The sequence below is a fragment of the Balaenoptera borealis genome, assembly GCF_965194805.1.
Source record: "Balaenoptera borealis genome assembly, chromosome: 7".
NCBI lineage: Eukaryota > Metazoa > Chordata > Mammalia > Artiodactyla > Balaenopteridae > Balaenoptera > Balaenoptera borealis.
Window position 1 is genome coordinate 2,536,669 of NC_138864.1, and position 23,518 is coordinate 2,560,186.

Below are 23,518 nucleotides of genomic sequence, written 5' to 3' on the forward strand. Positions count from 1 at the left end.
GAGTTAGGATTAGTGTCAAGGCCTTAGTTAGGACCAGTTTTAGGGCTTTAGTTTGGACTAGCAACAAAGCCTTTGTTAGGTATCATGTCGGGGCCTCAGTTAGGTGTAGTGTCAGGGCCATTGTTAGGGACAGTATCAGGGCCTGACTTAGGAGAAGTTCAGGGCCTTAGCCAGGGAAAGTGTCAGGGCCTTAGTTAGGGACATTATCAGGGCCTGAATTAACAGTAGTGTCAAAAGCCCTTAGTGAGGAGAGTAAGGAGTAAGTCAGGACTCAGGCCCTGACACTGTTCTTAAATAAGGCCCTGACATTACCTGTAACACAGGTCCTGATCTGATTCCTATCATAGGCGCTGATGTTGGACTTAACTAAGGCCCTGACACTGGTCCTAACTAAAGCTGTGACACTACTCTTAACTCAGGCCCTGACACTGTCCCTAACAAAGCCTCTGACACTACTCCTAAATCAGGCACTGACACTGTCCCTAACTAAGGCCCAGACACTACTCCTTACTCAGGCCCTGACACTGTCCCTAACAAAGCCTCTGACACTACTCCTAAATCAGGCCCTGACCCTGTCCCTAACTAAGGCCCAGACACTACTCCAAACTCAGCACTGACACTGTCACTAACTAAGGCCCTGACACTATTCATAGCTCACGCCCTAACACAACTCCTAAATCATGCCCTGACAATGTCCCTAACTAAGGCCCTGACATTATTCCTAACTCAGGCGCTGACACAATACTTAAGGAAGACCCTGCCATTACCCCTAACTCAGGCCCTGAAAAGATCCCTAACTAAGGCCGACACAACTCCTAACTCAGGCACTAACACTGTCCCTAAATAAGGCCCTGAAACTATTCCTAACTGAGGCGCTGATACAATACCAAACGAAGGCACTGATGCTACTCCTACCTAAGGCCCTAACACTACTCCTATCTCAGGCACTGACCCTGTCCCTAACTTAGGCCCTGACTCTACTCCTGACTCAGGCACTGACACTGGCCCTTACTTAGGCCGTGACACTACTCCTAACTAAGCAACTGACACTGTCCCTAACTAAGGCCCGGACACTACTCCTTACTCAGGCACTGACAATGTCACTAACTAAGGCCGTGACACTACTCCCAAAATAGGCACTGAGACTGTCCCTAAATATGCCCTAACAGTACTCCGAACTCAGGCACTGACACTGTCCTTAACTAAGGCCCTGATACTACTTCCACCTCAGGGACTGGCACTCTCCCTAAGTAAGCCCTGACATTACTTCCAATTCCGGCATTGACACTTTCGCTAACTAAGGCCCTGAAACTATTCACAACTCAGGCCCTTACACTGTTACTAACTACCGGTCTCAGACTACTCCTAACTCAGGCCCTGGCACTGTCCATAACTTAGGCTCTGGCACTATTCCTAACTCAGACACTGACGCTGTCCCTAACTAAGGGTCTGACACTACTACCAACTCAGACACTGACACTCTCCCTAACAAAGGCCCTGACACTACTCTTAACTAATACCCTGACACTGTCCCTAACAAAGACCCTGACACTATTCCCAACTCAAGCGCTGTCACTCTCCCTAACTAAGACCGTGACACTACTCCCATCTCAGCCACTGACACTGTCCCTAAGTCCCTGACACTACCTCCAACTCAGGCACTGACACTATCCCTAACTACAGCCCTGACACTTCTCCTAACTCAGGCACTGACACTGTCCCTTACTAATGTCCTGACACAACTCCCAACTCAGGCACTGACATTGTTCCTAACAAAGGTCCTGACACTAATCCCAACATAGGCACTGAGACTGTCCCGAAATACGCCCTGACAGTACTCCCAACTCAGGCACTGACACTGTCCCTAACTAAGGCCCTGACACTACTCCCAAACTAGGCACTGACATTGTCCCTAACTAAGGCTTTGACATTACTCTCAACTCAGGCACTAACACTGTCCCTAACTAAGGACTTGACACTACTCTTAACTCAGGCCCTGGCACAGTCCCTAACAAAGGCCTGCCACTACCACCAACTCTGGCACTGAGACTGTCCCACACTACCGCCATCACACTACTCCTAACTAAGGCAATGACGCTGTCCCTAAGTAAGGCCCTGACACTACTCCCAACTCAGGCACTGACGCTGTCCCTAACTAAGTCTCTGACACTACTCCCAACCCAGGCACTGACACTGTCCCTAATTAAGACCCTGACATAACTTCCAAATCCGGCACTGACACTTTTTCTAACTAAGGCCCTGAAACTACTCACAACTCAGGCCCTGACACTGTTCCTAACTACCGGTCTCAGACTACTCCTAACTTAGGCCCTGACACTATTCCTAACACAGTCACTGACACTCTCCCTAACTAAGGTCCTGAGACTATTCCTAACTCAGACCCTGACACTGTCCATCACTTAGGCCATGTCACTACTCCCAACTCAGGCACTGACGCTGTTCCTAACTAAGGGTCTGACACTACTCCAAACTGAGACACTGACACTCTTCCAAATTAAGGCCTTGACACTACTCTTAACTCAGGCCCTGACACTGTCCATAATAAAGACCCTGACAAAAATCCCAACTTAGGCACTGACAATGTCCGTAACTAAGGCCCTGACACTATTCCCATCTCAGCCACTGACACTGCCCCTATCTATGGCCCTGACACTACTCCCAACGCAAGCACTGGCGCTGTCCCTAACTACGGCACTGGCACTACTCCCAACTCGCCCTGGCGCTGTCCCTAACTAAGGCTCTGACACTACTCCCAATTCAGGCAATGACAGTGTCCCTAACTGAGGCAATGATACTACTCCCAACTCAAGCACTAAGGCTCTGGATCATTGTGATGACAAGCGCCATGGAGCACTGTGATGACAAGGGCCATGGAGAATTGTGATGACGGGTCCTGGAGCATTGTGGTGACAAGGGCCATGGAGCATTTGGATTACAGGGGTCATGGGGCATTGTGATGAAAGTGGTCATGGAGCATTGTGATGAAAGTGGTCATGGAACATGGTGATAAAAGTGGTCATGGAGCATTGTGATGAAAAGTGCTATGGAGCATTGGGATGACAGGGGTCATGGAGCATTGTGATGACAAATGCGTGGAGATCTGTGATGACGAGGACCATGGAGCATTGAGATTATAAGGATCATGCAGCATTGTGATGACAGGGGCCATGGAGCATTTTAATGACAAGGGACATGGAGCATTGTGATGACAGAGGTCATGGAGCATTGTGGTGACCAGCGGCATGGAGCATTGTGAAGAAAGGGGTACTGTAACATTGTGATGAAAGGGTCAAGGAGCATTTTGATTACAAGGCTCATGGAGCATTGTGATGACAAGGGCCATGGAGCATTGTGATGACAGGGCTCATGTGGCATTATGATGACAGTGGTCATGGAGCAATGTGATGAACGTTGTCATGGAGCACTGTGATTACAGGGGCCATGGAGAACTGTGATGACAAAGGCCAGGGAACATTGTGATGACAGGGGTCATGGAGCCTTGTGATGAAAACGGACCTGGAGCATTGTGATGAAAGGGGTCATGGCTCATTGTGATGACAGGGGGCCTGGAACATTGTGATGACAGGGGCCATGAAGCATTGTGATTTCACAGGCATGTAGCATTTTAGACAAGGGTCATGGAGCATTGTGTGACAAGGGCATGGAGCATTGTGATGACAATGGCATGTAGCATTGCGATGACAAAGGTCATGGAGCATTGTGATGACAGGGATTATGGAGCACTGTGATGACAAGGGCGTGGAGCATTGTGATGACAGTGGTAATGGAACACTGTGACGATAAGGGCATCGAGCCGAGTTAGGGACAGTCTAGCGGCCGTGGCACTAAATTCAGTGCCTGAATTATGCACAGCATAAGGTGTTTAGTTAGCATAAGAGGTAGGACATTAGCTCGGGACAGGGTTAGGGTAAAGGCTTGGAATCGTGTCAGGAAATGACCTAAGGATAGTGTGAAGACCTTTGTTACTGAGACTCTCAGGGACTTATTCAGAAGCAGTGTTAGGGCTTCAGGTAGGGACAGCATCAGGGCCTGACTTAGGGAGAGCGACAGGGCCTGAGTGAGGCCTAATGTCAGGCCCTTAGCTGGGGACACTCTCAGGGAATGACTTAGGAGCAGCATCAGTGCCTTTGTTGGATCAGCTTTAGGCTCTTAGTTAAAGACATGACCGGAGCCCCAGTTAGTCACAGCGTCAACGCCTCAGTGAGGGAAAGCTTCAGGGTCCGAGTTACAGACAGCCTCAAGTCTTCACTTAAAGACAGCGACAGGGCTTTCTTAGGGACAGTGTCAGGACCTTGGTTAGAAATGGGTCAGGATATTAGCTCAGGAGGGTGTCAGGATTTTAGTTATTGCTGGCAGCAGGGCCTATATTAAGGACAGATTCCGGGCCTTTGTTAGATTCAGTGTCATGGCCTTAGTTAGGAGTAGTCAGGGCCTTAGTTAGGGAGAGCATTAGGGTTTCAGTTAGCATAAGATGCAGGAGATTATCTCGGGACAGAGTCAGGTTCCAGGCCAGAGACAGTGAAAGGAAATGACCAAGGGATAACGAGAAGACCTTAGTTATTGAGAGCATCAGGGCCTTAGTTAGCAGCAGAGTGAGCGCCTTAATCAGGACCAGCGCCAGGGCTTGATGTACGGACAGCATCAGAGCCTAACTAAGGTACAGCAACAGGGCCTAAGTGAGGCCTATCTTTAGGGCCTGAGTAAGGGACAGTATCAGGGCATGACTTAGGAGCAGCATAAAGGCCTCTGTAGGATCAGCATTAGGGTCTTCGTTAAAGCTATTATCAGGGCCTCCTTTAGGGAGAGCCTCAAGGCCTCACTTAGGGACAGCGTCAGGGCTTACTTTGGGAAAGTTTCAGGACCTTGGTAAGACATGGGTCAGGCTATTAGCTCAGGATAATATCAGGTGTTGAGATATTGACGGCAGCAGGGCCTTACTTAGAGGCAGTGTCAGGGCCTAAGTTAGGACTAGCATCAGAGCCTTTGTTAGGTACAGTGTCAGTGACTGAGTTAGGTGTAGTGTCAGAGCCTTAGTCAGGGACAGTGTCAGGGCCTGCATTAGGACGAGCCTCCAGGCCTCAGTTAGGGACAGGTTCCCGGCCTCGGACCTAAATTCAGGGCCTCATTTAGGGACAGAATCAGGGATTTAGCTAGCATAAGGGGATCTACAGCTGAAAGCAACCTGAACACCACCACAAGCAGATGCAGAAGTGAACCATGCACGCTCCTATGAAGGAATATTCCACAGCAGTTGAGTACATTTTGTTTAATGTTAGTAACACCATAAAAATTAGGTTTTGAAGAACGCTATATTCAGAAGATGAAAGAATCTCGTTCTAAAGAATCTCTTTAGCTAATCTCGACATTAGCTAAAGAGAAGGTTAGGTTAAGGTCTAGGGAGAGTGTCAGGAAATGACCTAAGGATAGTGTCAAGACCTTAGTTACTTAGCACATCAGGACCTAATTTAGGAGCAGTGAGTGTCAGGGCTTCGGGTAGGAACAGCGTCAGAGCCTGACTTAGGGAGTGGGACAGGGCCTGAGTGAGGCCTAGCGTCAGGGCCTTAGCTAGAGACAGTGTCAGGGCATGACTTAGGAGCAGCATAAGAGCCACGGTAGGATCAGCCTCAGGGGCTATGTGAAAGATATTATCAGGGCCTCTGTTAGGGACAGCCTCAAGGCCTCACTTAGAGACAGCATCAGGGCTTCCTTAGGGACAGTTTCAGGACCTTGGTAAGAGATGGGTCAAGAAATTAGCTCAGGATAGTGTCAGGACTTGAGATATTGACGGCAGCAGGGCCTTAGTTAGGGAGAGTGTCAGGCCCTGAATTAGGACGAACATCGAGGCCTTAGGTACGGACAGGGTCACAGCCTCGAGAGTAATTTTAGGCCCTTAGTTAAGGACAGCAGCAAGGCTGTAGTTAGCATAAGAGGCACGACATTTGCTAGGGACAGGGTCAGGTTATGGTCTAGGGATAGTGTCAGGAAAGGACCTAAGCATAGTGTCAAAACCTTAGTTACTGAGAGTATCAGATCCTTATTTCGAACCAGTGTCAGGGCTTCAGGTAGGGACAGCATCAGAGCCTGACTTAGGGAGAGCGACAGGGCCTGAGTGAGGCCTAGCGTCAGGCCCTTAGCTGAGGACACTGTCAGGGCATGACTTAGGAACAGAATCAGCGCCTCTGTTGGATCAGCCTTAGCGTCTTTGTTACAGATATGATCAGGGCCTGACTTAGTCACAGCTTCAAGGCCTCAGTTAGGGAAAGCTTCAGGGCCTGAGTTAGGGACAGCCTCAGTTCTTAACATAGGGACAGCGACAGGGCTTTCTTAGGGACAGTGTCAGGACCTTGGTTAGAAATATGTCAGGATATTAACTCAGGCTAGTGTCCAGTTTTTAGTTATTGCTGACAGCAGGGCCTATATTAGGGGCAAATTCTGAGCCTCACTTAGAGACAGTGTCAGGGCCTGAGTTAGGACTAGCATCAGAGCCCTTGGAAAGTACAGTGTCAGGGACTGAGTTAGATGCAGTGTCAGGGCTTTAGTTAGGGACAGTGTCAGCGCCTCAGTTAGGATGAGCCTCCAACCTCAGTTAGGGACAGGTTGACGGCCTCGGGACTAATTTCAGGCTCTTAGTTAGAGACAGCATCAGGGATTTAGTTAGCATAAGAGGCTCGACAATAGCTAAAGACAAGTTTAGGTTAAGATCTAGGGATAGTGTGAGGAAATGACCTAGGGATAGTGTCAAGACCATAGCTAATTAGAGCATCAGTGCCTAATTTAGGCCCAGTGTCAGGGCTTCAGGTAGGGACAGAGTCTTAGCCTGACTTAGGGAGAGCGACAGGGCCTGAGTGATGCCTAGAGTCAGGGCTTTAGCTACGGACAGCGTCAGGGCATGACATAGGATCAACATAAGGGTCTCTGTAAGATCAGCATTAGAGTTTAGTTAAAGACATTATCAGGACCTCTGTGAGGGACAGCCTCAGGGCCTCACTTAGGGACAGTGTCAGGGCTAACTTTGGGAGAGCTTCAGGACCTTGGTAAGACATGGGTCAGGATATTAGCTCAGGATAATGTCAGGACTTTAGATATTGATGGTAGCAGCGCCTACGTTAGGAAAAGTTTCAAGGCGTTAGTTAGGAGTAGCGGGCCTCTGATAGGTCCAGTGTCAGATCCTCAGTTAGCAATAGTGTTAGGGCCTTAGTTAGGGACAGTGTCAGGGCCGGATGTAGGGCGAGCATCTAGGCCTTAGTTCGGGACAGTTTCATGGTCTTGGGACTAAATTGAGTGCCTGAGGTAGGCACAGCCTAAGGGCTTCAGTTAGCATAAGAAGCAGGACATTAGCTAGTGACCGTGTCAGTTTAACATCTAGGGATAGTGTCAGGAAATGACCTAAGGATAGTGTGAAGACCTTTGTTACGGAGACTCTCAGGGCCTTATTCAGAACCAGTGTTAGGGCTTCAGGTAGGGACAGCATCAGAGCCTGACTTAGGGAGAGCGTTAGGGTCTGAGTGAGGCCTAGCATCAGACACTTAGTGGGGGACACTATCGGGGCATGACTTAGGAGCAGCATCAGGGCCTCTGTTGGATCAGCCTTAGGGTCTTAGTTAAAGACATGATCAGGGTCTGAGTTAGTCACAGCATCAAGGCCTGAGTTAGTTAGGGAAAGCTTCAGGGCCTCACTTAGGGACAGCGTCAGGGCTTACTTTGGGACAGTTTCAGGACCTTGGTAAGACATGGGTCAGGTTATTAGCTCCGGATAATATCAGGTGTTCAGATATTGACGGCAGCAGGGCCTTAGATAGAGGCAGTGTCAGGCCCTGAGTTACGACTAGCATCAGAGCCTTTGTTAGATACAATGTACGGGACTGAATTAGGAGTAGAGACAGGGCCTTAGTTAGTGACAGTGTCAGGGCCTGACTTAGGGAGAGCGACAGGGCCTGAGTGAGGCTTAGCGTCAGGCCCTTAGCTGGGCCCACTGTCAGGGCATGACTTTGGAGCAGCATCAGCGTCTTTGCTGGATCAGCATTAAGGTCTTCGTTAGGTACATGATCAGGGCGTGAATTAGTCACAGCTTCAAGGCTTCAGTTCAGGAAAGCTTCAGGGCCTGAGTTAGGGACAGCCTCAGGTCTTCACTTAGGGACAGCGTCAGGGCTTACTTTGGGACAGTTTCAGGACCTTGGAAAGACAAGGTCAGGATATTAGCTCAGGATAATGTCAGGACTTTTGATAGTGATGGCAGCAGGGCCTTAGTTACAGACGGTTTCAGGGCCTTAGTTAGGCCTAGCATCAGAGACTTTGTTAGGTACAGTGTAAGGGACTGAGTTAGGAGTAGTGTCAGGGCCTTGCTTAGGGACAGTGTCAGGGTCTGATTTAGGTGTACTGTCTGAGACCTAGTTAGGGACAGTGCTAGGGCCTGAGTTAGGATTAGTGTCAAGGCCTTATTTAGGACCAATTTCAGGGCCTTAGTTTGGACTAGCATCAGAGCCATTGTTAGGAATCGTATGAGGGCCTGAGTTAGGCATACTATCAGGGCCTTAGTTAGGGACAGTTTTAGGGCCTGAGTTAGGATTAGTGTCAAGGCCTTAGTTAGGACCAGTTTTAGGGCTTTAGTTTGGACTAGCAACAAAGCCTTTGTTAGGTATCATGTCGGGGCCTCAGTTAGGTGTAGTGTCAGGGCCATTGTTAGGGACAGTATCAGGGCCTGACTTAGGAGAAGTTCAGGGCCTTAGCCAGGGAAAGTGTCAGGGCCTTAGTTAGGGACATTATCACGGCCTGAATTAACAGTAGTGTCAAAAGCCCTTAGTGAGGAGAGTAAGGAGTAAGTCAGGACTCAGGCCCTGGCACTGTTCTTAAATAAGGCCCTGACATTACCTGTAACACAGGTCCTGATCTGATTCCTATCATAGGCGCTGATGTTGGACTTAACTAAGGCCCTGACACTGGTCCTAACTAAAGCTGTGACACTACTCTTAACTCAGGCCCTGACACTGTCCCTAACAAAGCCTCTGACACTACTCCTAAATCAGGCCCTGACACTGTCCCTAACTAAGGCCCAGACACTGCTCCAAACTCAGCACTGACACTGTCACTAACTAAGGCCCTGACACTATTCATAGCTCACGCCCTAACACAACTCCTAAATCATGCCCTGACAATGTCCCTAACTAAGGCCCTGACATTATTCCTAACTCAGGCGCTGACACAATACTTAAGGAAGACCCTGCCATTACCCCTAACTCAGGCCCTGAAAAGATCCCTAACTAAGGCCGACACAACTCCTAACTCAGGCACTAACACTGTCCCTAAATAAGGCCCTGAAACTATTCCTAACTGAGGCGCTGATACAATACCAAACGAAGGCACTGATGCTACTCCTACCTAAGGCCCTAACACTACTCCTATCTCAGGCACTGACCCTGTCCCTAACTTAGGCCCTGACTCTACTCCTGACTCAGGCACTGACACTGGCCCTTACTTAGGCCGTGACACTACTCCTAACTAAGCAACTGACACTGTCCCTAACTAAGGCCCGGACACTACTCCTTACTCAGGCACTGACAATGTCACTAACTAAGGCCGTGACACTACTCCCAAAATAGGCACTGAGACTGTCCCTAAATATGCCCTAACAGTACTCCGAACTCAGGCACTGACACTGTCCTTAACTAAGGCCCTGATACTACTTCCACCTCAGGGACTGGCACTCTCCCTAAGTAAGCCCTGACATTACTTCCAATTCCGGCATTGACACTTTCGCTAACTAAGGCCCTGAAACTATTCACAACCCAGGCCCTTACACTGTTACTAACTACCGGTCTCAGACTACTCCTAACTCAGGCCCTGGCACTGTCCATAACTTAGGCTCTGGCACTATTCCTAACTCAGACACTGACGCTGTCCCTAACTAAGGGTCTGACACTACTACCAACTCAGACACTGACACTCTCCCTAACAAAGGCCCTGACACTACTCTTAACTAATACCCTGACACTGTCCCTAACAAAGACCCTGACACTATTCCCAACTCAAGCGCTGTCACTCTCCCTAACTAAGACCGTGACACTACTCCCATCTCAACCACTGACACTGTCCCTAAGGCCCTGACACTACCTCCAACTCAGGCACTGACACTATCCCTAACTACAGCCCTGACACTTCTCCTAACTCAGGCACTGACACTGTCCCTTACTAATGTCCTGACACAACTCCCAACTCAGGCACTGACATTGTTCCTAACAAAGGCCCTGACACTAATCCCAACATAGGCACTGAGACTGTCCCAAAATACGCCCTGACAGTACTCCCAACTCAGGCACTGACACTGTCCCTAACTAAGGCCCTGACACTACTCCCAAACTAGGCACTGACATTGTCCCTAACTAAGGCCTTGACATTACTCTCAACTCAGGCACTAACACTGTCCCTAACTAAGGACTTGACACTACTCTTAACTCAGGCCCTGGCACAGTCCCTAACAAAGGCCTGCCACTACCACCAACTCTGGCACTGAGACTGTCCCACACTACCGCCATCACACTACTCCTAACTAAGGCAATGACGCTGTCCCTAAGTAAGGCCCTGACACTACTCCCAACTCAGGCACTGACGCTGTCCCTAACTAAGTCTCTGACACTACTCCCAACCCAGGCACTGACACTGTCCCTAATTAAGACCCTGACATAACTTCCAAATCCAGCACTGACACTTTTTCTAACTAAGGCCCTGAAACTACTCACAACTCAGGCCCTGACACTGTTCCTAACTACCGGTCTCAGACTACTCCTAACTTAGGCCCTGACACTATTCCTAACACAGTCACTGACACTCTCCCTAACTAAGGTCCTGAGACTATTCCTAACTCAGACCCTGACACTGTCCATCACTTAGGCCATGTCACTACTCCCAACTCAGGCACTGACGCTGTTCCTAACTAAGGGTCTGACACTACTCCAAACTGAGACACTGACACTCTTCCAAATTAAGGCCTTGACACTACTCTTAACTCAGGCCCTGACACTGTCCATAATAAAGACCCTGACAAAAATCCCAACTTAGGCACTGACAATGTCCGTAACTAAGGCCCTGACACTATTCCCATCTCAGCCACTGACACTGCCCCTATCTATGGCCCTGACACTACTCCCAACGCAAGCACTGGCGCTGTCCCTAACTACGGCACTGGCACTACTCCCAACTCGCCCTGGCGCTGTCCCTAACTAAGGCTCTGACACTACTCCCAATTCAGGCAATGACAGTGTCCCTAACTGAGGCAATGATACTACTCCCAACTCAAGCACTAAGGCTCTGGATCATTGTGATGACAAGCGCCATGGAGCACTGTGATGACAAGGGCCATGGAGAATTGTGATGACGGGTCCTGGAGCATTGTGGTGACAAGGGCCATGGAGCATTTGGATTACAGGGGTCATGGGGCATTGTGATGAAGGTGGTCATGGAGCATTGTGATGAAAGTGGTCATGGAACATGGTGATAAAAGTGGTCATGGAGCATTGTGATGAAAAGTGCTATGGAGCATTGGGATGACAGGGGTCATGGAGCATTGTGATGACAAATGCGTGGAGATTTGTGATGACGAGGACCATGGAGCATTGAGATTATAAGGATCATGCAGCATTGTGATGACAGGGGCCATGGAGCATTTTAATGACAAGGGACATGGAGCATTGTGATGACAGAGGTCATGGAGCATTGCGGTGACCAGCGGCATGGAGCATTGTGAAGAAAGGGGTACTGTAACATTGTGATGAAAGGGTCAAGGAGCATTTTGATTACAAGGCTCATGGAGCATTGTGATGACAAGGGCCATGGAGCATTGTGATGACAGGGCTCATGTGGCATTATGATGACAGTGGTCATGGAGCAATGTGATGAACGTTGTCATGGAGCACTGTGATTACAGGGGCCATGGAGAACTGTGATGACAAAGGCCAGGGAACATTGTGATGACAGGGGTCATGGAGCCTTGTGATGAAAACGGACCTGGAGCATTGTGATGAAAGGGGTCATGGCTCATTGTGATGACAGGGGGCCTGGAACATTGTGATGACAGGGGCCATGAAGCATTGTGATGACAAGAGTCATGGAGACTTGTGATGACAGGGGTCATGGAGCTTTGTGATTTCACAGGCATGTAGCATTTTAGACAAGGGTCATGGAGCATTGTGTGACAAGGGCATGGAGCATTGTGATGACAATGGCATGTAGCATTGCGATGACAAAGGTCATGGAGCATTGTGATGACAGGGGTTATGGAGCACTGTGATGACAAGGGCGTGGAGCATTGTGATGACAGTGGTCATGGAACACTGTGACGATAAGGGCATCGAGCTGAGTTAGGGACAGTCTAGCGGCCTTGGCACTAAATTCAGTGCCTGAATTAGGCACAGCATAAGGTCTTTAGTTAGCATAAGAGGTAGGACATTAGCTCGGGACAGGGTTAGGGTAAAGGCTTGGAATCGTGTCAGGAAATGACCTAAGGATAGTGTGAAGACCTTTGTTACTGAGACTCTCAGGGACTTATTCAGAAGCAGTGTTAGGGCTTCAGGTAGGGACAGCATCAGGGCCTGACTTAGGGAGAGCGACAGGGCCTGAGTGAGGCCTAATGTCAGGCCCTTAGCTGGGGACACTGTCAGGGAATGATTTAGGAGCAGCATCAGTGCCTTTGTTGGATCAGCTTTAGGCTCTTAGTTAAAGACATGACCGGAGCCCCAGTTAGTCACAGCGTCAAGGCCTCAGTTAGGGAAAGCTTCAGGGTCTGAGTTACAGACAGCCTCAGGTCTTCACTTAAGACACTTAAAGACAGCGACAGGGCTTTGTTAGGGACAGTGTCAGGATCTTGGTTAGAAATGGGTCAGGATATTAGCTCAGGAGGGTGTCAGGATTTTAGTTATTGCTGGCAGCAGGGCCTATATTAAGGACAGATTCCGGGCCTTTGTTAGATTCAGTGTCATGGCCTTAGTTAGGAGTAGTCAGGGCCTTAGTTAGGGAGAGCATTAGGGTTTCAGTTAGCATAAGATGCAGGAGATTATCTCGGGACAGAGTCAGGTTCCAGGCCAGAGACAGTGAAAGGAAATGACCAAGGGATAACGAGAAGACCTTAGTTATTGAGAGCATCAGGGCCTTAGTTAGCAACAGCGTGAGTTCCTTAATCAGGACCAGCGCCAGGGCTTGATGTACTGACAGCATCAGAGCCTAACTAAGGTACAGCAACAGGGCCTAAGTGAGGCCTATCTTCAGGGCCTGAGTAAGGGACAGTATCAGGGCATGACTTAGGAGCAGCATAAAGGCCTCTGTAGGATCAGCATTAGGGTCTTCGTTAAAGCTATTATCAGGGCCTCCTTTAGGGAGAGCCTCAAGGCCTCACTTAGGGACAGCGTCAGGGCTTACTTTGGGAAAGTTTCAGGACCTTGGTAAGACATGGGTCAGGCTATTAGCTCAGGATAATATCAGGTGTTGAGATATTGACGGCAGCAGGGCCTTACTTAGAGGCAGTGTCAGGGCCTAAGTTAGGACTAGCATCAGAGCCTTTGTTAGGTACAGTGTCAGTGACTGAGTTAGGTGTAGTGTCAGAGCCTTAGTTAGGGACAGTGTCAGGGCCTGCATTAGGACGAGCCTCCAGGCCTCAGTTAGGGACAGGTTCCCGGCCTCGGACCTAAATTCAGGGCCTCATTTAGGGACAGAATCAGGGATTTAGCTAGCATAAGGGGATCTACAGCTGAAAGCAACCTGAACACCACCACAAGCAGATGCAGAAGTGAACCATGCACGCTCCTATGAAGGAATATTCCACAGCAGTTGAGTACATTTTGTTTAATGTTAGTAACACCATAAAAATTAGGTTTTGAAGAACGCTATATTCAGAAGATGAAAGAATCTCGTTCTAAAGAATCTCTTTAGCTAATCTCAACATTAGCTAAAGAGAAGGTTAGGTTAAGGTCTAGGGAGAGTGTCAGGAAATGACCTAAGGATAGTGTCAAGACCTTAGTTACTTAGCACATCAGGACCTAATTTAGGAGCAGTGAGTGTCAGGGCTTCGGGTAGGAACAGCGTCAGAGCCTGACTTAGGGAGTGGGACAGGGCCTGAGTGAGGCCTAGCGTCAGGGCCTTAGCTAGAGACAGTGTCAGGGCATGACTTAGGAGCAGCATAAGAGCCACGGTAGGATCAGCCTCAGGGGCTATGTGAAAGATATTATCAGGGCCTCTGTTAGGGACAGCCTCAAGGCCTCACTTAGAGACAGCATCAGGGCTTCCTTAGGGACAGTTTCAGGACCTTGGTAAGAGATGGGTCAAGAAATTAGCTCAGGATAGTGTCAGGACTTGAGATATTGACGGCAGCAGGGCCTTAGTTAGGGAGAGTGTCAGGCCCTGAATTAGGACGAACATCGAGGCCTTAGGTACGGACAGGGTCACAGCCTCGAGAGTAATTTTAGGCCCTTAGTTAAGGACAGCAGCAGGGCTGTAGTTAGCATAAGAGGCACGACATTTGCTAGGGACAGGGTCAGGTTATGGTCTAGGGATAGTGTCAGGAAAGGACCTAAGCATAGTGTCAAAACCTTAGTTACTGAGAGTATCAGATCCTTATTTCGAACCAGTGTCAGGGCTTCAGGTAGGGACAGCATCAGAGCCTGACTTAGGGAGAGCGACAGGGCCTGAGTGAGGCCTAGCGTCAGGCCCTTAGCTGAGGACACTGTCAGGGCATGACTTAGGAACAGAATCAGCGCCTCTGTTGGATCAGCCTTAGCGTCTTTGTTACAGATATGATCAGGGCCTGACTTAGTCACAGCTTCAAGGCCTCAGTTAGGGAAAGCTTCAGGGCCTGAGTTAGGGACAGCCTCAGTTCTTAACATAGGGACAGCGACAGGGCTTTCTTAGGGACAGTGTCAGGACCTTGGTTAGAAATATGTCAGGATATTAACTCAGGCTAGTGTCCAGTTTTTAGTTATTGCTGACAGCAGGGCCTATATTAGGGGCAAATTCTGAGCCTCACTTAGAGACAGTGTCAGGGCCTGAGTTAGGACTAGCATCAGAGCCCTTGGAAAGTACAGTGTCAGGGACTGAGTTAGATGCAGTGTCAGGGCTTTAGTTAGGGACAGTGTCAGCGCCTCAGTTAGGATGAGCCTCCAACCTCAGTTAGGGACAGGTTGACGGCCTCGGGACTAATTTCAGGCTCTTAGTTAGAGACAGCATCAGGGATTTAGTTAGCATAAGAGGCTCGACAATAGCTAAAGACAAGTTTAGGTTAAGATCTAGGGATAGTGTGAGGAAATGACCTAGGGATAGTGTCAAGACCATAGCTAATTAGAGCATCAGTGCCTAATTTAGGCCCAGTGTCAGGGCTTCAGGTAGGGACAGAGTCTTAGCCTGACTTAGGGAGAGCGACAGGGCCTGAGTGATGCCTAGAGTCAGGGCTTTAGCTACGGACAGCGTCAGGGCATGACATAGGATCAACATAAGGGTCTCTGTAAGATCAGCATTAGAGTTTAGTTAAAGACATTATCAGGACCTCTGTGAGGGACAGCCTCAGGGCCTCACTTAGGGACAGTGTCAGGGCTAACTTTGGGAGAGCTTCAGGACCTTGGTAAGACATGGGTCAGGATATTAGCTCAGGATAATGTCAGGACTTTAGATATTGATGGTAGCAGCGCCTACGTTAGGAAAAGTTTCAAGGCGTTAGTTAGGAGTAGCGGGCCTCTGATAGGTCCAGTGTCAGATCCTCAGTTAGCAATAGTGTTAGGGCCTTAGTTAGGGACAGTGTCAGGGCCGGATGCAGGGCGAGCATCTAGGCCTTAGTTCGGGACAGTTTCACGGTCTTGGGACTAAATTGAGTGCCTGAGGTAGGCACAGCCTAAGGGCTTCAGTTAGCATAAGAAGCAGGACATTAGCTAGTGACCGTGTCAGTTTAACATCTAGGGATAGTGTCAGGAAATGACCTAAGGATAGTGTGAAGACCTTTGTTACGGAGACTCTCAGGGCCTTATTCAGAACCAGTGTTAGGGCTTCAGGTAGGGACAGCATCAGAGCCTGACTTAGGGAGAGCGTTAGGGTCTGAGTGAGGCCTAGCATCAGACACTTAGTGGGGGACACTATCGGGGCATGACTTAGGAGCAGCATCAGGGCCTCTGTTGGATCAGCCTTAGGGTCTTAGTTAAAGACATGATCAGGGTCTGAGTTAGTCACAGCATCAAGGCCTGAGTTAGTTAGGGAAAGCTTCAGGGCCTCACTTAGGGACAGCGTCAGGGCTTACTTTGGGACAGTTTCAGGACCTTGGTAAGACATGGGTCAGGTTATTAGCTCCAGATAATATCAGGTGTTCAGATATTGACGGCAGCAGGGCCTTAGATAGAGGCAGTGTCAGGCCCTGAGTTACGACTAGCATCAGAGCCTTTGTTAGATACAATGTACGGGACTGAATTAGGAGTAGAGACAGGGCCTTAGTTAGTGACAGTGTCAGGGCCTGACTTAGGGAGAGCGACAGGGCCTGAGTGAGGCTTAGCGTCAGGCCCTTAGCTGGGCCCACTGTCAGGGCATGACTTTGGAGCAGCATCAGCGTCTTTGCTGGATCAGCATTAAGGTCTTCGTTAGGTACATGATCAGGGCGTGAATTAGTCACAGCTTCAAGGCTTCAGTTCAGGAAAGCTTCAGGGCCTGAGTTAGGGACAGCCTCAGGTCTTCACTTAGGGACAGCGTCAGGGCTTACTTTGGGACAGTTTCAGGACCTTGGAAAGACATAGGTCAGGATATTAGCTCAGGATAATGTCAGGACTTTTGATAGTGATGGCAGCAGGGCCTTAGTTACAGACGGTTTCAGGGCCTGAGTTAGGCCTAGCATCAGAGACTTTGTTAGGTACAGTGTAAGGGACTGAGCTAGGAGTAGTGTCAGGGCCTTGCTTAGGGACAGTGTCAGGGTCTGATTTAGGTGTACTGTCTGAGACCTAGTTAGGGACAGTGCTAGGGCCTGAGTTAGGATTAGTGTCAAGGCCTTATTTAGGACCAATTTCAGGGCCTTAGTTTGGACTAGCATCAGAGCCATTGTTAGGAATCGTATGAGGGCCTGAGTTAGGCATACTATCAGGGCCTTAGTTAGGGACAGTTTTAGGGCCTGAGTTAGGATTAGTGTCAAGGCCTTAGTTAGGACCAGTTTTAGGGCTTTAGTTTGGACTAGCAACAAAGCCTTTGTTAGGTATCATGTCGGGGCCTCAGTTAGGTGTAGTGTCAGGGCCATTGTTAGGGACAGTATCAGGGCCTGACTTAGGAGAAGTTCAGGGCCTTAGCCAGGGAAAGTGTCAGGGCCTTAGTTAGGGACATTATCAGGGCCTGAATTAGCAGTAGTGTCAAAAGCCCTTAGTGAGGAGAGTAAGGAGTAAGTCAGGACTCAGGCCCTGGCACTGTTCTTAAATAAGGCCCTGACATTACCTGTAACACAGGTCCTGATCTGATTCCTATCATAGGCGCTGATGTTGGACTTAACTAAGGCCCTGACACTGGTCCTAACTAAAGCTGTGACACTACTCTTAACTCAGGCCCTGACACTGTCCCTAACAAAGCCTCTGACACTACTCCTAAATCAGGCACTGACACTGTCCCTAACTAAGGCCCAGACACTACTCCTTACTCAGGCCCTGACACTGTCTCTAACTAAGGCCCTGATACTACTCCAAACTCAGCACTGACACTGTCACTAACTAAGGCCCTGACACTATTCATAGCTCACGCCCTAACACAACTCCTAAATCATGCCCTGACAATGTCCCTAACTAAGGCCCTGACATTATTCCTAACTCAGGCGCTGACACAATACTTAAGGAAGACCCTGGCATTACCCCTAACTCAGGCCCTGAAAAGGTCCCTAACTAAGGCCGACACAACTCCTAACTCAGGCACTAACACTGTCCCTAAATAAGGCCCTGAAACTATTCCTAACTGAGGCGCTGATACAATACCAAACGAAGGCACTGATGCTACTCCTACCTAAGGCCCTAACACTACTCCTATCTCAGGCACTGACCCTGTCCCTAACTTAGGCCCTGACTCTACTCCTGACTCAGGCACTGACACTGGCCCTTACTTAGGCGTGACACTACTCCTAACTAAGCAACTGACACTGTCCCTAACTAAGGCCCGGACACTACTCCTTACTCAGGCACTGACAATGTCACTAACTAAGGCCGTGACACTACTCCCAAAATAGGCACTGAGACTGTCCCTAAATATGCCCTAACAGTACTCCGAACTCAGGCACTGACACTGTCCTTAACTAAGGCCCTGATACTACTTCCACCTCAGGGACTGGCACTCTCCCTAAGTAAGCCCTGACATTACTTCCAATTCCGGCATTGACACTTTCGCTAACTAAGGCCCTGAAACTATTCACAACTCAGGCCCTTACACTGTTACTAACTACCGGTCTCAGACTACTCCTAACTCAGGCCCTGGCACTGTCCATAACTTAGGCTCTGGCACTATTCCTAACTCAGACACTGACGCTGTCCCTAACTAAGGGTCTGACACTACTACCAACTCAGACACTGACACTCTCCCTAACAAAGGCCCTGACACTACTCTTAACTAATACCCTGACACTGTCCCTAACAAAGACCCTGACACTATTCCAAACTCAAGCGCTGTCACTCTCCCTAACTAAGACCGTGACACTACTCCCGTCTCAGCCACTGACACTGTCCCTAAGGCCCTGACACTACCTCCAACTCAGGCACTGACACTATCCCTAACTACAGCCCTGACACTTCTCCTAACTCAGGCACTGACACTGTCCCTTACTAATGTCCTGACACAACTCCCAACTCAGGCACTGACATTGTTCCTAAGAAAGGCCCTGACACTAATCCCAACATAGGCACTGAGACTGTCCCAAAATACGCCCTGACAGTACTCCCAACTCAGGCACTGACACTGTCCCTAACTAAGGCCCTGACACTACTCCCAAACTAGGCACTGACATTGTCCCTAACTAAGGCCTTGACATTACTCTCAACTCAGGCACTAACACTGTCCCTAACTAAGGACTTGACACTACTCTTAACTCAGGCCCTGGCACAGTCCCTAACAAAGGCCTGCCACTACCACCAACTCTGGCACTGAGACTGTCCCAAACTACGGCCATCACACTACTCCTAACTAAGGCAATGATGCTGTCCCTAAGTAAGGCCCTGACACTACTCCCAACTCAGGCACTGACGCTGTCCCTAACGAAGTCTCTGACACTACTCCCAACACAGGCATTGACACTCTCCCTAACTAAGGCCCTCACACTACTACTTACTTAGGCACTGACACGCAACCTAACTAATGCCCTGAGACTATTTCTACCTCAGACCCTGACACTGTCCCTAACGAAGGGTCTGATACTACTCCCAACACAGGCACTGACACTCTCCCTCACTAAGGCCGTGACATAACTCCCAACTCCGGCACTGACACTTTCTCTAACTAAGGCCCTGAAACTACTCACAAGTCAGGCACTGACCCTGTCCCTAACTAGGCCCTGACACTACTCCCAACCCAGGCACTGACACTGTCCCTAATTAAGACCCTGACATAACTTCCAAATCCAGCACTGACACTTTCTCTAACTAAGGCCCTGAAACTACTCACAACTCAGGCCCTGACACTGTTCCTAACTACCGGTCTCAGACTACTCCTAACTTAGGCCCTGACACTATTCCTAACACAGTCACTGACACTCTCCCTAACTAAGGTCCTGAGACTATTTCTTACTCAGACCCTGACACTGTCCATCACTTAGGCCATGTCACTACTCCCAACTCAGGCACTGACGCTGTTCCTAACTAAGGGTCTGACACTACTCCAAACTGAGACACTGACACTCTTCCAAATTAAGGCCTTGACACTACTCTTAACTCAGGCCCTGACACTGTCCATAATAAAGACCCTGACAAAAATCCCAACTTAGGCACTGACAATGTCCGTAACTGAGGCCCTGACACTATTCCCATCTCAGCCACTGGCACTGCCCCTAACTATGGCCCTGACACTACTCCCAACGCAAGCACTGGCGCTGTCCCTAACTAAGGCACTGGCACTACTCCCAACTCGCCCTGGCGCTGTCCCTAACTAAGGCTCTGACACTTCTCCCAATTCAGGCAATGACAGTGTCCCTAACTGAGGCAATGATACTACTCCCAACTCAAGCACTAAGGCTCTGGATCATTGTGATGACAAGCGCCATGGAGCACTGTGATGACAAGGGCCATGGAGAATTGTGATGACGGGTCCTGGAGCATTGTGGTGACAAGGGCCATGGAGCATTTGGATTACAGGGGTCATGGGGCATTGTGATGAAGGTGGTCATGGAGCATTGTGATGAAAGTGGTCATGGAACATGGTGATAAAAGTGGTCATGGAGCATTGTGATGAAAAGTGCTATGGAGCATTGGGATGACAGGGGTCATGGAGCATTGTGATGACAAATGCGTGGAGATCTGTGATGACGAGGACCATGGAGCATTGAGATTATAAGGATCATGTAGCATTGTGATGACAGGGGCCATGGAGCATTTTAATGACAAGGGACATGGAGCATTGTGATGACAGAGGTCATGGAGCATTGTGGTGACCAGGGGCATGGAGCATTGTGAAGAAAGGGGTATTGTAACATTGTGATGAAAGGGTCAAGGAGCATTTTGATTACAAGGCTCATGGAGCATTGTGATGACAAGGGCCATGGAGCATTGTGATGACAGGGCTCATGTGGCATTATGATGACAGTGGTCATGGAGCAATGTGATGAACGTTGTCATGGAGCACTGTGATTACAGGGGCCATGGAGAACTGTGATGACAAAGGCCAGGGAACATTGTGATGACAGGGGTCATGGAGCCTTGTGATGAAAACGGACCTGGAGCATTGTGATGAAAGGGGTCATGGCTCATTGTGATGACAGGGGGCCTGGAACATTGTGATGACAGGGGCCATGAAGCATTGTGATGACAAGAGTCATGGAGACTTGTGATGACAGGGGGCATGGAGCTTTGTGATTTCACAGGCATGTAGCATTTTAGACAAGGGTCATGGAGCATTGTGATGATAAGGGCATGGAGCATTGTGATGACAATGGCATGTAGCATTGCGATGACAAAGGTCATGGAGCATTGTGATGACAGGGGTTATGGAGCACTGTGATGACAAGGGCGTGGAGCATTGTGATGACAGTGGTCATGGAACATTGTGACGATAAGGGCATCGAGCCGAGTTAGGGACAGTCTAGCGGCCTTGGCACTAAATTCAGTGCCTGAATTAGGCACAGCATAAGGTCTTTAGTTAGCATAAGAGGTAGGACATTAGCTCGGGACAGGGTTAGGGTAAAGGCTTGGAATCGTGTCAGGAAATGACCTAAGGATAGTGTGAAGACCTTTGTTACTGAGACTCTCAGGGACTTATTCAGAAGCAGTGTTAGGGCTTCAGGTAGGGACAGCATCAGGGCCTGACTTAGGGAGAGTGACAGGGCCTGAGTGAGGCCTAATGTCAGGCCCTTAGCTGGGGACACTGTCAGGGAATGACTTAGGAGCAGCATCAGTGCCTTTGTTGGATCAGCTTTAGGCTCTTAGTTAAAGACATGACCGGAGCCCTAGTTAGTCACAGCGTCAAGGCCTCAGTTAGGGAAAGCTTCAGGGTCTGAGTTACAGACAGCCTCAGGTCTTCACTTAAGACACTTAAAGACAGCGACAGGGCTTTGTTAGGGACAGTGTCAGGATCTTGGTTAGAAATGGGTCAGGATATTAGCTCAGGAGGGTGTCAGGATTTTAGTTATTGCTGGCAGCAGGGCCTATATTAAGGACAGATTCCGGGCCTTTGTTAGATTCAGTGTCATGGCCTTAGTTAGGAGTAGTCAGGGCCTTAGTTAGGGAGAGCATTAGGGTTTCAGTTAGCATAAGATGCAGGAGATTATCTCGGGACAGAGTCAGGTTCCAGGCCAGAGACAGTGAAAGGAAATGACCAAGGGATAACGAGAAGACCTTAGTTATTGAGAGCATCAGGGCCTTAGTTAGCAACAGCGTGAGTTCCTTAATCAGGACCAGCGCCAGGGCTTGATGTACGGACAGCATCAGAGCCTAACTAAGGTACAGCAACAGGGCCTAAGTGAGGCCTATCTTTAGGGCCTGAGTAAGGGACAGTATCAGGGCATGACTTAGGAGCAGCATAAAGGCCTCTGTAGGATCAGCATTAGGGTCTTCGTTAAAGCTATTATCAGGGCCTCCTTTAGGGAGAGCCTCAAGGCCTCACTTAGGGACAGCGTCAGGGCTTACTTTGGGAAAGTTTCAGGACCTTGGTAAGACATGGGTCAGGCTATTAGCTCAGGATAATATCAGGTGTTGAGATATTGACGGCAGCAGGGCCTTACTTAGAGGCAGTGTCAGGGCCTAAGTTAGGACTAGCATCAGAGCCTTTGTTAGGTACAGTGTCAGTGACTGAGTTAGGTGTAGTGTCAGAGCCTTAGTTAGGGACAGTGTCAGGGCCTGCATTAGGACGAGCCTCCAGGCCTCAGTTAGGGACAGGTTCCCGGCCTCGGACCTAAATTCAGGGCCTCATTTAGGGACAGAATCAGGGATTTAGCTAGCATAAGGGGATCTACAGCTGAAAGCAACCTGAACACCACCACAAGCAGATGCAGAAGTGAACCATGCACGCTCCTATGAAGGAATATTCCACAGCAGTTGAGTACATTTTGTTTAATGTTAGTAACACCATAAAAATTAGGTTTTGAAGAACGCTATATTCAGAAGATGAAAGAATCTCGTTCTAAAGAATCTCTTTAGCTAATCTCAACATTAGCTAAAGAGAAGGTTAGGTTAAGGTCTAGGGAGAGTGTCAGGAAATGACCTAAGGATAGTGTCAAGACCTTAGTTACTTAGCACATCAGGACCTAATTTAGGAGCAGTGAGTGTCAGGGCTTCGGGTAGGAAGAGCGTCAGAGCCTGACTTAGGGAGTGGGACAGGGCCTGAGTGAGGCCTAGCGTCAGGGCCTTAGCTAGAGACAGTGTCAGGGCATGACTTAGGAGCAGCATAAGAGCCACGGTAGGATCAGCCTCAGGGGCTATGTGAAAGATATTATCAGGGCCTCTGTTAGGGACAGCCTCAAGGCCTCACTTAGAGACAGCATCAGGGCTTCCTTAGGGACAGTTTCAGGACCTTGGTAAGAGATGGGTCAAGAAATTAGCTCAGGATAGTGTCAGGACTTGAGATATTGACGGCAGCAGGGCCTTAGTTAGGGAGAGTGTCAGGCCCTGAATTAGGACGAACATCGAGGCCTTAGGTACGGACAGGGTCACAGCCTCGAGAGTAATTTTAGGCCCTTAGTTAAGGACAGCAGCAGGGCTGTAGTTAGCATAAGAGGCACGACATTTGCTAGGGACAGGGTCAGGTTATGGTCTAGGGATAGTGTCAGGAAAGGACCTAAGCATAGTGTCAAAACCTTAGTTAC

General features: G+C 49.1%; 1 long non-coding RNA gene across 1 annotated transcript; it reads right to left on the bottom strand.

The window, feature by feature from the left end:
• Window positions 1-360: 360 nt before the first annotated feature.
• Window positions 361-18,118, bottom strand: LOC309631905. The gene is made up of 2 exons (XR_014246638.1): window positions 17,662-18,118; window positions 361-500 (listed from the first exon to the last, which is right to left on the bottom strand). It is a non-coding gene; the product is annotated as an uncharacterized lncRNA (long non-coding RNA).
• Window positions 18,119-23,518: the final 5,400 nt, after the last annotated feature.